Raw genomic sequence first — 14,525 nt, 5'->3', positions numbered from 1 at the left:
AGGACTGCCCTTGATTGCAGCAAAGGCTCAAAATACTTCCCAGCTATCATTATCTCCTTACTCCAGGCTGTAGCCAAAGCTGCCCTTGACTTCCCTAGCGGATGACACCACAGGCAGGGATGCATGTGGGATGAGTGATGTAAGTGGGCCTTTCCCGCTCCACTGACGGCTCTGGCACAGGGCAAGGCTCTTTGATCCCTACTTTAAACTTATTTGAGAGTACAAAAGATAGCCTGCTGATGCCTGCTATATTCACCTGTCGTCAAATATTTCAGTGCTAATGAACCCTGGGGTTCTTCCACAGGCATCAAAAGATCATCTTCAGACCAAGAGTTTGCTAGTTCCTATCGATCCAGTTGTCCTGATAGCAATTGGCAAAGGCAGCCCTACAACTGAGTCTCTCCCCACTGCTCTAAATCTTGTAGGGCACCATCAGGACATCCTGATCTGCCAGTACTTGGTTGGTGCACCCAGGTTTGCACTGAAGCCAAGCAAACACGTAGGCTCTCCACGACAAAACCCAGGGGCTCCAAATGGACCCAGCCCTTCCCGTGTTGATTCTCACAAGTATTGACACCAGAAATATCTCATCCTGCTGCTGCTCACACAGTTCTGCATCCCGCTGCTGTTCTCCCAGCTGGACTCTGGACCTCAGCATACAAAATCGAAGGGAAATAGGCCTTCACTGTCCTCCTCTTGGGAGCATGGACACAGGCTTGGAGGACCAAAGCAGCAATATTACTTCTCAGCTCATCACAGGCATCCCTGAAGCCCTCTCTCAGCTGGGTCACAAGTCAGGGACCTTCATGTCAGGCTGCCTAGCAGACCCTCAGAGGACATAGGATGCCCATAGGATGGGGCATCCACAGCCTCTCTGAGCAACCTGTTCCAGTGCCTCACCACCCTCTGACGGATGAATTTCCTCCTAACATCTAACCTAAATCTCCCCTCTTTTAGTTTAAAACCATTCCCCCTTAACCTGTTGATATCTGATTGAGCAAAGAGTCACTCTCCATCCTTTTTATAAGCCCCCTTTAAGTAATGAAAGGTTGCAATGAAGTCGCCCCAGAGCCTTCTCTGTAGGCTGAACAGCCCCAGCTCTCTCAGCCTGTCCCCGTAGGAGACATAGGAGACCTTGCACTTGGGCTTGTTGAACCTCACTAGGTTAGGTGACAACGGGTCCAGAGGAGGGATACAGAGAGATCAGAGGGCCGGAGCACCTCTCCTATGACAAAACACTGAGAGAGCTGGGGTTACACTGCAATAGTCCTTACCTCTCCCAAAATAACAAGGTCCTGATCACACATCAAACAGAGCAGGAACAGAACAGGACCCAACCAGGCAGTGTTTCCAATATATTCATGCTGGAGGGAAGGAACATAAAGCAGGACAGCCTGAGCAGCCTCCATCCTCCCTCATTTGCCCTTTTGATCTCATTATTCCTCTAACTGATGTTAGTCTGCAGAAAGGCCAGGCAAACCCTTTCTCTTGTCGTTGCTTTGACCTGCTGTACAACCGCAGCAAGGTGCCCTGCTCCTCCACTGTTACAGGTACCTCAGTGACACCGTACCCATATTCGAGCAAAGTGGCCCAGTGGCCCCTGGAAATAGGCAAGGGGAGGAAATTTTAGCTGGCTGGTAGGAGAAGAATATCTGAGGCAAGCAGCCCATATCCAGAATGTGGATCGCTATCGCTGGGTTCCAGTGGGGAGGAAACTGGAAGGCTACTCCAAGCAAAGGGCAGGAAAAAAGGGAGTGAAAGGAGAGAAGAAACAGAGAACAGTACAAAACAAAAGACCTTGATACAGGAAAGGAAAAATTGGCCTGCATTGCTCACCCTTCTGGGCCTTAATCCCTTCATTAGCACCCGTCTGATACAATTAAAGACAAGCTCTCCCAAATCTGCAATGCAGGCTGTCTGCACCAACAAAAGGTCCTGTGGATTCATCCCTGCATTTACTGGTACCTCCCAAGCCGAGGAGCATTTTCTGTGCGGTGCAGCTCCATGGGGCTGGCCCAGGTCTGGCTGCACCCATGCACAGGACTGGGCTTTGCACTGAGGAGTGATGGAGAAGATCAGCTGAGCATGTGGTTCTGGGGTAAGCAGAGCTGGTGCACACAACCATCAGGAGCAAATGCACAGGGAATGAATGAAGAAGGTGCAACCAACACCAGAAAAAAAAAAAAAAGAGAATGGGGTACAAAATGGGCCAGGACAAATGAACAAGGAATTAAGGACAGGGCCAACAGGAGACAAGTGCCAGGGTTGGTAGTGGTTGCAGGCAATAGCTTTCCTGTTACTTGGTCTCTGCACTCCTCCTGCTTTGATGGAGGATCAAATTCTATTGAATTCCCTATTCTTCTGGATCACCAGCTCTCAATGGTGGACTGCCTTATCTATGCCTGCACCTGACCCTTTCTCCAGTGGAACACTACGGCAGCTAAGTCTATAAACCCCATGACGACACAAACTGCAAAGCAATACACCATAGCAAAATAAAATGTCTCTTTGGGGCAGCCCCATCTGGCCCCAAGAGCTGACAACCCTTGCAAGATCCAGAACAACCTGCCGGCAAATTTATCCCAGCCTGAAACCCTTACATCTTGCCTTGGTGTCTTCCCACAGTCCCTTCTAGGAGGGGGTTTGTCCATGCCCACCTTGTCCAAGCACCACATTCAGTAAGCACAACTCACGGTAACTTAGGCAAACGTCAGCCTCAGCTGAGGGTCAACTGTGCCAACAACTCCTGTCACTTCCACACTTTGTACAAAACACCAAGAATCTGTGTGCAAGATGCACGCAAGACCCCCCATCCATTCCCAAAGCCCCCCAGCTCAATGGGCATTTATTAATTGGGCATTTATTTAAACCCTTTTATGCTGGCAGGGGCTAAAAGCAGCTCACTGCTGGGTACTCACAGAACCCAGGCGGTGCTGAGATCACGGGTTTGCGTTGGTTCTGCCTTAATCCCATTACATACGCAAAGGGCAACATGCACGAGAACCAGACTCATGAAGTACAAAGCAGGCCGCTGGAAAGGGATAGAGGTACCAAAACTGGCAAAACCTCTCCTGCAAGGCAGTGGAGAGAACCATAGATTTGACAGAGGTTTTTCACTTTAATTTCATGAGCATTGCCAGAGCTGGCCCCACACCAATACCTCACACCCCGCAGGCAGAGCCTTCATCCCACACCCCCTCAAGCCGGGCCAGATAGGAGCTCAACGACACAGTAAATATTTGGACGATGGGGGGCAGGAGACCATGGTAAAGCTGTCTCCGCACATGCTGTTGAAGCAGCGTGTGACCATGCACATAGGTACTGCCACAAAGATGCACGCACATATTTAAGGTATGCATATCTGCCTGTGTGCCCTGCCTGCCCCTGCTCAGATGCACTGAAGAACAGCGTATGGCTCTGCTTCTCCCTGCGGGCTGAGCGGTTACCCATTTATTGTGGCTGTTCTTGGCCTATCACTTTCTGGTTTATTATCCCCTTGGATTTATTTCTTTATTTCACTTAATGCACCGAAGAATTGATATGCTTAGAGCATCAGCACTCAGAGATGCTTTCAGAGCCAACTCACCAGATGACCGTGCAGGCTGCAGTGGTGGGTCTGGTTTGCTGTTGCTGCCTGGAGCATGCAGCTGGGGTAGAAGAGTGATGAGGACAGGCTGCTACTGCCACAAGAAGCAGCCCTGCACGGCCACACACCTTCATGACACGGAAACAGGGATGAAGACTATTTTAGAGGTAGCTGGGCGACATGGAGATTAGGGCTGTGAGCACTGTATCCTCTGGCGAGAAACACCTCCAGCCGATTTTGTTGGAGAAATGGCCTGTGTGCAGGGGGCTCAGAAGCTTGGAGAGGAAATAGAGGCAGTTAGTCTGAGCTGACAAACTACCGCTGCTGTCGTTGCAGGTCTTGGGAGATGAGCAAGTAGGTCCCATAGGATCCACAGGAGAGGAAAATAACACTGCACAAGATCTACTACGGCATTAAGCCTTGTGACTCGACTGATCCCCAGAGAGGTGCACTTAATTCTGTGGCTCCACTCCCTGCCCCTACCCATATCCCTCCTGCCTTCCCAGGATAGCAGCAACATTTGCTGGAGGGAAAGATTACACCTAGGGAAGAAACATGATAGCTTCTCATGGGGCATGAGAAGTCACTGAAGAGCAAAAAGGAATTGCTTGGAGGAGAGCCTCGCTGTACAAAGTCACCCAGTGCCAAGGTGTGCCTCCCTGTGCCATGCAATGGAGTAGATCCCACTGGGAGCTCTGAACCCACTGCTGAGCCCAGACCAGTCTGGGAAGCTCCTGCACGAAGCACAGCACGAGTCTTCATTCTCAGAGGTGCAAGAAGTCACCTGGATCCTCCTCAGCTCCAGCAGCACGAGAAACCAGAGCAACTACAAGGACGGGCAGGGACAACCTGAGCCCTTCACAGTAACTGCAGTAAAAAAGCAGGAGGAGAGGACAGCCGTAGCCCGTACATCTGGCACACACGGCAGTCATCCTGCTGCTTCTGACAGCTCTTGGGACTATAAAGGCAATGCTTTAGTGTCAGCTCCTGATTCTAAGCATATCGGTTATTATTACAAAAGGGAGAGTTCCGTGGCTGGAGTAGAAAAGCACGGTCCCAGCATCTTGGATTGCTTCTGTAGGCAAAACGATTTTAAAGCCAATCTCAGGATTTTGGGAGCTAAACTCATGATGTTTGATCCTGGCACTGACCATATTGCAACAACCATCTCGCTCAGCACTCACACCCTCTGCTTCCCCGCGGGGGTCTCTCTGGGACCTGGGATGGGTAACGAGGCCAGCCTAATGGGCCACTTTCCTCCCAGCCTCACAGGAGCCAGCTGTGAGCCCCACAGGCAGCCTGCTCCTGCAGCACGGCTGGGAGAGGGGAGTTGCAGTCCTTTCCGCAGCAGGACAGAGCAAGCCTGGAGGAAAGCTCTCTGCCACTGGCACTGTGGGCCTGCCTCGCCTTTGCAGGGCCTGCCCAGCCCAGCAGATCCAGCAGCTAGGAGCATCTTTCCTTCATCAGTCCACCCAGACCACCTGAAGGCAGTGGAGCACTACTGAATTCACCTCTCCTACACAGTAATATGGCTTGGCAAGACATCTGCTAACTTTCACAGGGGAGTCCTGGCCAGAAACTGCTGCTGACAGCTCCATCCTCTGCTACCAGGTCCATTTGTAGCTGTAAAGCAGAGCTCACGGGGTGCGTACAGAACTGTGTGCTGTACCGGGGTGCGACTGGTCTGTGGGGAGCAGGGCCCACGACGATCATGAGCCCGGATCTGAGGACAGAGCAGCAGAAGGACGTGCTGCACTGCAGTATCTGGGGTTTGGAAGTCATGGTGAACATAATTCCCACCCAGCATCTGGTGTGAAGAGCCAGCAAGGATTCTGAGTGCTGCACAGTTTGGTTTGGGGTTCTTAACCGAGAGCAGGTGGCCCCACAAGGGCAGCACAGCCAGCCCCGTGGGTGCCAGCTCTGGCTCTCCGTGTGTCCGGGTACCTGTTGTCATTCTCCACAAACCAGGAAGAAGAAGCTTCTCCAGGCAAAAGGCTCTGACCATGTGGAGCCACACATCATGGAGTACTTCGTGACCAGAAGTGAAGCTGAGGTGGCCAGATCTTGCCCATTCCCCAGGACAAGGCCACAGGTCACGAGCCGTTATCCAGGGGGCCTGGTCCAGCTAGCCGAGGGCTACTACTCCCAGGTGTCAGCCAAGACACATGAAATGCCCATGGAGAAAAGACCCATGGTGAGATCCAGGTGCTACAACAGCACTATCCCAGTGTCCAGCGGTCTTCTAGACAGACCTTGGAGAAGGCAGACCCAACGCCAACATTATCACAGACAACTGTCAGCTTTGCCCTTGGGGTTTCTTACTGGCCAAAGGAGTGTGAGCGGCAGGTTCAGTGACGCTGGCCAAGCACGCCACCAGGACGTGACTCTCCCACATCCTGCAGGTCTCAGACACTATCCTGCAGCATTTGAAGCAAATCAGCTGGCAGACAGGCCTTGGCACTATTGACCAGGAGAGGATCCATTCGGGAGACAGAGGCACACCCGGCATCCACCAGGCCACAGCCAAGACCTGGCTCTGCTGCGTAGGGACTAGGTGTGAAACGAAGACACACGGGCACTGCAGCATTACACGGCAGGACCTCCCCACGGCAGTAACATCAACAAGACATCTCAGGACTGCCCCTGCCTGCAGAATGCTGCTAGAAAGAAGGCGAGGCAGAGAGCATTGATAACAGGGCCATGGGGAGAACAGCAAATTCATGGGGTAGGAACAGGGTTCGGTTTGAGTAAGGGAAGCACAAACAAGACCAGACCTGATGTCAGCAAGCAGAGACAGATCAGAGAGGAAAAAAATACGTGCCTGAAGCTGGGCAAAGTTCTCTGCTTCAACGCCAGTTAAGTAGCAATCAGCTGTTCAGGGAAGAGGAGAGCAGAGCAGCTCCAGGAGCACAGCACAGGCTGTAAGGACCTTGCTCCAGCTGGCTAGGATGGGACAGGCCAGGACAGAAAGAATTTATGCCAGCTTTCCTGGCCCGTGCAGACCCTGAGTCCTGCCCAAGGGTTTGGTCTGCTTATCTCAACAGCACAATCCAAAGGAGCTCGAGGCAATGCTGAGCAGCAGGTCTGGGACTCAGAAGGGTTCACAGGCTTGAGACCCACGAGCAGAACACTGCTGAGAGCAGACCCATGGCCAGGGGATGTCAGGGATGCTGATCCCTGCAGGCGTAAGCATTTCAGACCCTATTTACAGGTCATTCTGCAGGTCAGCACAGCTCTGCCCTGCCAGGTGACAGGTACACATGCTGCTGCCACCGGCCTCCCAGCAGCCTCCCTCCTTGTGGCCCCATGCCCCGGGGCAGACAGCCCCATGCCACCTCTCTCGCAGCCCTCTTCTTCTGCCTTTATGCCTTTATCCCCTTAGTTAATTGTAGTAGATCTGCACTCGAAGCAGAAAAGAAGCAGTTTAATGGCCATTAAGTTCCCCTTCAGAATATTAGATTCTGACCCATCAATTTTACTTCGTAGGCACATTTGCGGTGAAATCAGAGCAGCTCCCAGGCACCTGACAGCTCAACAGCGCTTTCCTCGTAGAAGCAGCTGTTCAGAAAACACATCAGCTCAGGATTTACTGACAGCTTGCAACATGAGGTAGTACAGAGCCAGGAGAGGATGCCACCGGCTTCTCTCACCCATGTCAGCCTCCATGAGCAAGCCACACAGCCAAAAAAAACGGGCCTGCTGCCGCATCCCCGTGGCTTTCCAGCACCCACTCACGGCCTGCCGTTGCTCCAGCCCTGACCTCTCCACGATCACCAAGGAAGTGCTGGTCACTGCTGTGCAGCCCACTCCATCCCCCGAGGACGGAAAGCTGCCCCAGCCAGGCTGCAGACAGCGCAGCAGAGCTCGCCGAGCACTGGAATAAAGAGCAGATTTCTCTGGCAGAAGCACAGTGAGGAAGGCAGCAAGACCTTGCCCTGCCAGCGCCACTTTCAACAGGTAAATAGCACGCTGATACGAGCAGCCAGCCTCTCCCAGCCCGGGGAGCAGCTTGGCAGGGGCCGTGCATCCTCAGAGCAGTGCCAAGTCATTTCCAGGGGGCCCTGCAGGCTGGGTGTTACACCCATGCGACGTGCTTACGTCCTGCAGAGTCGGTGCCAGGCGTCCCTTCCCTTTCTGGAACTAGACCGTGGGGAGCACTCCCGAGCATGTGTCCCACAGAGGCTCCCCAAGGGTTCCCTGGGGTTTGGGGAAGAGAAGATTTGGGTGTTTACTGCCAGCAAGGACCAAACCAGGGCTGAACTGCTAAAGGCAAGACCAGAGGTGCACCACGACAGAGCTGCCTTCACCCAGTCCTCCTGCCAGGACAACCTGGTGGCAGCCGGGGCTGCAGACACCTTCCCGAGCATCCACCAGCCCCACAACAGCACTACGAGAACTACCCCCAGAGCAAAACGGGAGGATGTTTGCAACTCTGCCACCGCCCAGCTGCAAAGCCTGGCCTGGCATACTCCTAGCCAGACTGCCGTGCCTGCCCAGCCCCAACGCGAATGTTCCTGGGACACCAAGGTCCCACTGGGTGCAGTGGTTCTGTTCGGCTCCAGATCTGTGCCCCAAACCAGCAGGGATCAAACGAGGCAAAGCGATCGGAGCCGTGGGTGCCTGGTTACAGGACCACGATCTGAGCTTGGGGTGGTGAGGCATTTGCAGTGCACAGAGGGCGAAACTTGTTAAGTAGCCAGAACTCGCATCGTACCTCCCCTCCTATGGCACACAGGTCTGCCCTGCTCTCCTAAAGATTTTCCATCCCTTATTTTGGGGCAGATTTATGGCAAATAGTAATAGCTGGGAAAAAAGAAGAACAGATCCTGGAATGGCATGGATTTAAAGCTTGAAGTGAAGTGCTGGGGAGCCTACAGACACTGTCAAATCCATACCTGTCACTGCTGCCAACGGCTTTTACCCTCGTGTTTAACATGAGGCTCTGCACCAAAAATCGTCTGAGCCAAGCCCAGTCTTCCCACTGTCTTTCCATGGATAGGGAGAGATGAATTCCCTCTGCCATGGGCTGGGCTCGCTGACACACCCAGCACTGCAAGGAGAGTTCCTGCAGCTCCAACTCTTCCTAGGAAGGAAGATTTTGCTCTTTGGCTTGTTCCCTTATCCCAAGGGTCTGTGCAGTTCTCCCCCGCTTCCAGACAGAACCGCGGCTCCAGAAGGGAGAAATCAACTTAATTTAACTCAAAGTTCTTCAAAATTCAGAGCAGCACTCCAGCCCCAGAGGGTGGGCACTCCCCGAGGCCCTCCGGGGGGGGGGGGGGGGTCTCTCGCAGCCGCTCCGTCACTCCCCGCTGCAAGACCTCCAAAACCAGCAGTTTTGCAGCAAGCTGCAGAAATCCCCAGTTTCGGACTTCTCCCCCCGAAAAGGCCCTTCCCGATTTCCTGATGTGGCAGCAACAACATTTCTCCCAAAAAAAAAAAAAAAAAGAAAGAAAACCAACAACCTTTACCACCACCACCCCCCCCCCGCCACCCGAGGCTATCTCAGACCCCCGGGGGGGGGTGGTTAAGCTCTCTTCCCCCCCCCCCCAACCTCCCCGAGCCCCCCCCCCAACCCCCCCAATTTCTGCAGGGCACACCGCAGGGGGCGATGCCCCCGGCAGCCGCAACCGCCTCGGAACCGGGAGCGGGGCCGGGGGCTGCGGGCACCGGGGGGCTGCGGGCACCGGGGGGGCTGCGGGCACCGGGGGGGCTGCGGGCACCGGGGGCGCTCCCACCCCCCCACCCCCCCCCCACCCCGCGCCGCCCCTGCGGAGCCTCTGGCGGGCGGTGCCCGGCGCAGCCTGGCCGTGCTCCGCCGCCTCCCCCGGTGCCACCGAGCCCAAACTTTGCCGGGTGCCCCCCCCCCCGCACACCCCTCACACGAAGCCCCGGGGGCAGCCCCCGGCTCACCTGAGCTCCGGGCGGCGGAGAGGGGCCGCGGCCGCCCCGGAGCTCCCCGAGCCCATCCGGGGGAGCCGGGGAGGAGAGGAGCGGCACCGGCAGCGGCAGAGCTTGCGGGGTTTGAATTCGTCCAAAGCCGCCGTGATTGGGCTGCGGGGATCCGGGGGGGGGGGAACCGGGGCGTGGGGGATGCTCCGGGGTGGGGCCGGGGCCGGGAGGAGCGGGGAGGATGCGGGAGGGGGGGGGGAGGTGGGGGGGGGGATGGATGCGGTGGGGGGTGGGGGGGGAAGGGGGGGGGATTGCGGGGGAACGGGCTCACGGGGGGGGGCGGGAGGTGATGGGGGGGGCCGGGGGGCTGGGGGGGTGCGGGGGTTGTGGGGGATGCAGGGGGTGGGGGGGCGATCCAGGGGAATAGGGTCCTGCGGGGAGCCACGGGGGTGCAGGGCGGTGTGGGGGAGCCGGGGGGGGTGGGGGGGTCCTTGGAGGGTGGGGGGGATCCTTGGAGGGTGGGGGGGATCCTTGGAGGGTGGGGGGGATCCTTGGAGGTGCAGGGTGGGGCGGGGATGCAGGGAGGAGTAAGTACTATGGGTTTTTGCGGACACGGAGGGGGATAAGGGGGATGCAGTGGTGCTCTGGGGGGGTGGCCAGGGTGCTGCGAGGGTTGTGGGGTCCTGGGGAGGTACCGTGAGGATGCAGGGGGCCAGGCACGGCGTTGGGATGCTGAGCTGTGCACAGGAACAGACGCGGGGTGGGGGATTTCCGTGGGGTCGCAGGAGAGGTGTGGGGGTTGTGGGGCAGGGACCAGGGGGCTTCTAAGACGCAGGGAATACAGGGGAGCAGGAGGGCGCGCGGGGTGGTGCTGTGCAGAGGGTGATCTCTCAGGGAGGGTGCAGGGAAGCAGGGTAACACCCAGAGGAGGGGCGGGAGCATCCCAGGGGTACCCCAGGATCCATCCCAGGGGTACCCCAGGATCCATCCCGGGGTACCCCAGGATCCATCCCAGGGGTACCCCAGTATCCACTGGGACCAGAGGGAGCAATGCGGCTGCAGGGACGTGTGGGTGGGCACCAGGGCGAGAAGGGAGGAGGCACAGCCCAGGGGATGCTGGGGAAGGGGACACAGCCCTCAAAGAGGACCAGTCTGCTGGGGCAGGCAAGAAAGATCCAGGCAAAGGCCCCAGGGGGTTTTCGGTCAGGAGGAGGCCCCCGACAGACGCAGCACTGCTGCTGCTTGTGCTCAGCACCAGCTCGCAGCTGGGAGCACGCCTTGCTGACAAAGATTAGCAAAAGCTCCCCCAGTCCTGCTGGGGCATCCCCAGGGGACTTTCAGGGCCAGCGTTGGGGACAGCAGAGGACTTTTGTCCTCTGCAAAGGTGCAGAATGGATATACAGAGAAAAAAAATGGATTAGAGGGGCATTTGAAGCTGTGGCTACTGCTGGTGGGCACGACAGGGCTCAGCGAAACTTCTGCAGGTGCTGAGTCCATGCCCATGGGACTATGTCAAAGAGTGCTACGTCTCCCTCGCACACTCAGGTTTTTTTAATGTTACCTATTTGTGACACGTCTGATGTTAGCACAGGCACCTTCCTGCAAAATCCTTTTTTTCCTAAGCACTTTGTCCCCGTAGAGCAGATGAAATGCTCACCGCATGCCAGACCCGTGCGTGCAGAGGTGTGGTACCCCAGGCGTGGCTAACTAAGCTCGGGGGAACTGCAGGATGTGCACAGATGGACTGTGACAGGGAGGGATTGGAACCCCCTCCCCGACCAGTGCCAGCATGAAGCCACTGTCCCGGGGGCTGTCACCGAGGAGCCACTTTCTCCGTACGACCCCTCCGCCGCGCAGCAGCTCCCAGGGAGGTTTGCCCCCACTGCTGGATGCACCACGGCTCCCCGGAGCTGGTCTCTTCTCCAGGACGGGTCCTGGTTTCTGCCCCGTGGATGCTGCAGGCACTCAGCATTGGTTTTTTGGGGGGGGCACGGGGCTGCAGGCTTTGTCTTCCTCTCTTACATCCCAGAAAAATCCCGAGATTTTTGTGGGATTACCACGACAAGCTGGTCTAGAGAGTGGGACGGGCGCTGAGACTAGAGGCAGGGGTGACCACGATGTGTTGAGACTAAATCACACGCTGCTCTCCTCCTCCAGCTCCTCTTGCACCTCCCAGGCACTGCAGAGGCTGCACATCCTTTGGGAGGAGGAGCAGGGACAAAACGTGGCTGGAAAACAGCAAAAGCAGGACCCACACAATCTGTCCCCGCCCAGAGCCATGCGGTGAGTCTCCCCAGCATCCTTGAGGGCTGGCATCTGCTCCGTACCAGCTCTGGGGCTGTCTGAGCTCTGGCCCTCCAGCACTTGCCAAGACCGGGATGAGTCATGGCTGCTACAAAATTCACACGTCCCGCGGGTCCCCACCAGTTTTATCCCCAGAGCTTATTTCAGCACACGAGGAATCAGATAGACCATTCCTACCGGGATCTGGGGAGCCTTAATCCCTGTGTCCAACACTGGAGGTGTGTTTTTTTTTAAAAAAAACATCCAAAGCTCTAAGAGAACTGTCTGGGTGAAGGGAGGTCCTTGCTGGCACACCCTTTGGGATATACTCTTGATATTTACCCTTCAAATCACGTAGGGCAGTGGTCTGCAGCTTCTAAAAACCCACGTTGAGCACAGCAGAGCTCCCACTGCACGTGTTCCCCCATCCTTTCTTCCATCCTGCTCTTCCCAGGAGAGAGGAGCGGAGCTGCTCTGTCCAAGGCAGAGCTGGGGTCAGGTTCGTTCTGGGGTTCCCATTAATTGGGAATAGGTGCCCATGGGTGAGACAGAGGCCTTTGCTTCAAAGACAGTGGGAAGCTCAGGGCAAACACCAGCTTTAACAGCATGCACACCCACCGCCAGGGCCCAGGAAGGGGCTGCTTAGCTTCGGTTGTACAACTCACATTTTCTATTTGCTTAAAAAATTCAGCCCTGCAGAGAGATGCCTTGCTCGGGGAGCAGACCAGGCAGTTGCCTACCTGAGGAGGCTGGCAGTATCTAAGAGAAAAACACGGAAAAGCGTCGCTGTGCACTGCTTGTGTGTATCTATGGTTACAGGAGCCTGTGCCAGAGCATGGAAGATGTTTCCAGGGAAATCAGACACGGTGGTGTCAACAGGGACTGCGGGAGCTCATCCTCCATCGGGGTAGGGTTTGGATGCTCAGAGCAGACCCACACAGCAACCGACAGGGACAAAAATAAATGCCTGCCATTTGGAGGAGAAACCATCCCACACACAGAGGGTGAGGTGGGCTTGGCAGGGAAACACAAGCACCACCTGCTGCTGCAAACGCTTGGCACGTGTCCCCAAGGAGATCTAAGCATGTGCCGAAGAGCTTCTCTTGTCCGGGCAGTTATTGCACGGTTATTGCAGTTATTGCACAGTTGTTGCAGTTATTGCACAGTTATTGCAGTTATCACACGGTTATTGCAGTTATCGCACGGTTATTGCAGTTATTGCACAGTTACAGACCTCCTACAATTAGAGCTTATCAGGCAGTTTTAATCTAGCATTGCATCCTTTCCAAAAGAAATTAGTTATTGAGAAAGTTCTTTTTTTAAAAAAAATCCGATGAGATTTTCAATATATTTTAAGAAAACTGTTTCATTGTTTTTGCTGCATTTGCTTTTTAAAAAATGCGATCTTTGTGCTGTTATTCTCTTTTGAAATATACGTAAATCTCATCAAACAGCTTCAGTTAGCTTCCAGTTAGTAGTAGTGCAGCAGCAGAATGAAAATGAATGAAAACCACTCTAGAAAACACCTCAGTTGAAAGCATGTAAGGGAAATACAAGATTTAGATCAAGGATAATAATAGAACGAATTTATTCACCTATTAACCTGTAGCCATTTCTGAATTAAAAGTTATTTGAGAACCAGCAGTACAAAACTGCACGAAATCACGGTGGTTTCTAAGAGGTAATGCAGATACGCTGAATCCTGTCTCCCTGGGAGATTTTCAGGCCTCTTCCAGCCCTCACCTCTTCTCCTTCAGCCTGGGACACCTTTGAAGGTTTTTCTAAAGGTGTCTGCAAGCTTTTGGGGGCCTTGTCACTGACAGATGGTTTAACACGGTTTAACACCTTTAAAATTCCCTTGTGCAGAGGGAGCAGCCTCCCTGTATCCATGGAGCACAGCCACGTGTAAGTGAGACATGTTCTGCCTTCAGCTCTTCCCCTTCCCTGATGCAGAAGGAACTTTTTAACGTGGTGTTTCCCCTCCATGCTCTTTGGCATCAGGAAAGTGTTTTCAAATCATTTGCCTCGAAGAAGCTACGTGTTTTTCCCCCGTACCGTGTGGGCATACTTACAGTCAGAAGAATCCACAAATTTCTCGGTAACTCATTCTTCCAGCGAGCTCGGATAACCCTACTGCTGTTCTCTTCTGCAGCACTCCAGGAGGACTCGCAGCACTTTTAGCTGATCTACTAAAGGAGGAGAATCATTCTGGAGTGATTTGCTGCTAAAATGAGGCTTCAACAGATGATATGAGCATCTTGAGAGAAAGCACAGCACAGAACCCTTCCGCTCCACGGACCTGGGAAAGGCAGGTGCATTTCAGAGATGAAATACACTTAATTTAAAAAAAAAACACCTTCCACCTCTAAGCAACTTTTCTTAAAGTTTCTTGGCACAGCTCTTTCCTTGTAGCTGCAATTTGACGGTGAACACATTGTATGTCCTGAAAAAATTACAATCCCTGTGGCAGGAAGACCAGAGAGGAAAAATTTCACCTGGCAGCATGGGCTGCATGCCTGATATACGCTGTTTTGGTGAGGAACGGAGCACCAAAGTGCACCTAGAAAGCTACTTGTGATGTGTTCAAGATCTATCCTAATCATCACATTTAATCAAAATCAAGCAAAAAGAAATTGGAAAGGCCTGGAACAAAATCCTCAGTAAGAAGACTAAACACCAACTGCCCAAACGCAAACACAGTGGGACTAATTAGGACAGTAGAGCAAAGCCCCACATTTGAAGGTAGCAAACTGAGAGCACGCGGTAT

At 54.5% G+C, this 14,525-nt stretch overlaps 1 protein-coding gene and 1 long non-coding RNA gene across 5 annotated transcripts in view; one reads left to right on the top strand and one right to left on the bottom strand.

Annotated features, from left to right (window-relative positions):
• Positions 1-9,635, bottom strand: part of CTXN1 (cortexin 1) — a 36,169-nt gene extending 26,534 nt beyond the window's left edge. For 2 of the 3 annotated variants that reach the window (XR_014575386.1, XR_014575387.1), the window contains exon 1: positions 9,497-9,628. The gene's annotated coding sequence lies outside the window, so the exon portion shown is untranslated. Of the gene's footprint in view, positions 1-9,496 lie in introns of all 3 variants that reach the window. The other variant, XM_083811457.1, reaches the window with a different exon arrangement.
• LOC310886624 lies at positions 9,466-13,902 on the top strand. 2 transcript variants are annotated; one of them, XR_014575391.1, is made up of 4 exons: positions 9,489-9,605; positions 11,120-11,436; positions 11,633-11,758; positions 12,450-13,902. It is a non-coding gene; the product is annotated as an uncharacterized lncRNA (long non-coding RNA). The 2 variants fall into 2 exon arrangements; XR_014575390.1 differs by lacking the exon at positions 11,120-11,436 and having other exon boundaries at positions 9,466-9,605.
• The last annotated feature ends 623 nt before the right edge of the window (positions 13,903-14,525 follow it).

This window comes from Anser anser (genome assembly GCF_964211835.1).
Source record: "Anser anser genome assembly, chromosome: 25".
In the NCBI taxonomy this organism is placed as follows: domain Eukaryota; kingdom Metazoa; phylum Chordata; class Aves; order Anseriformes; family Anatidae; genus Anser; species Anser anser.
This window is presented reverse-complemented; position numbering and strand designations above follow the sequence as displayed.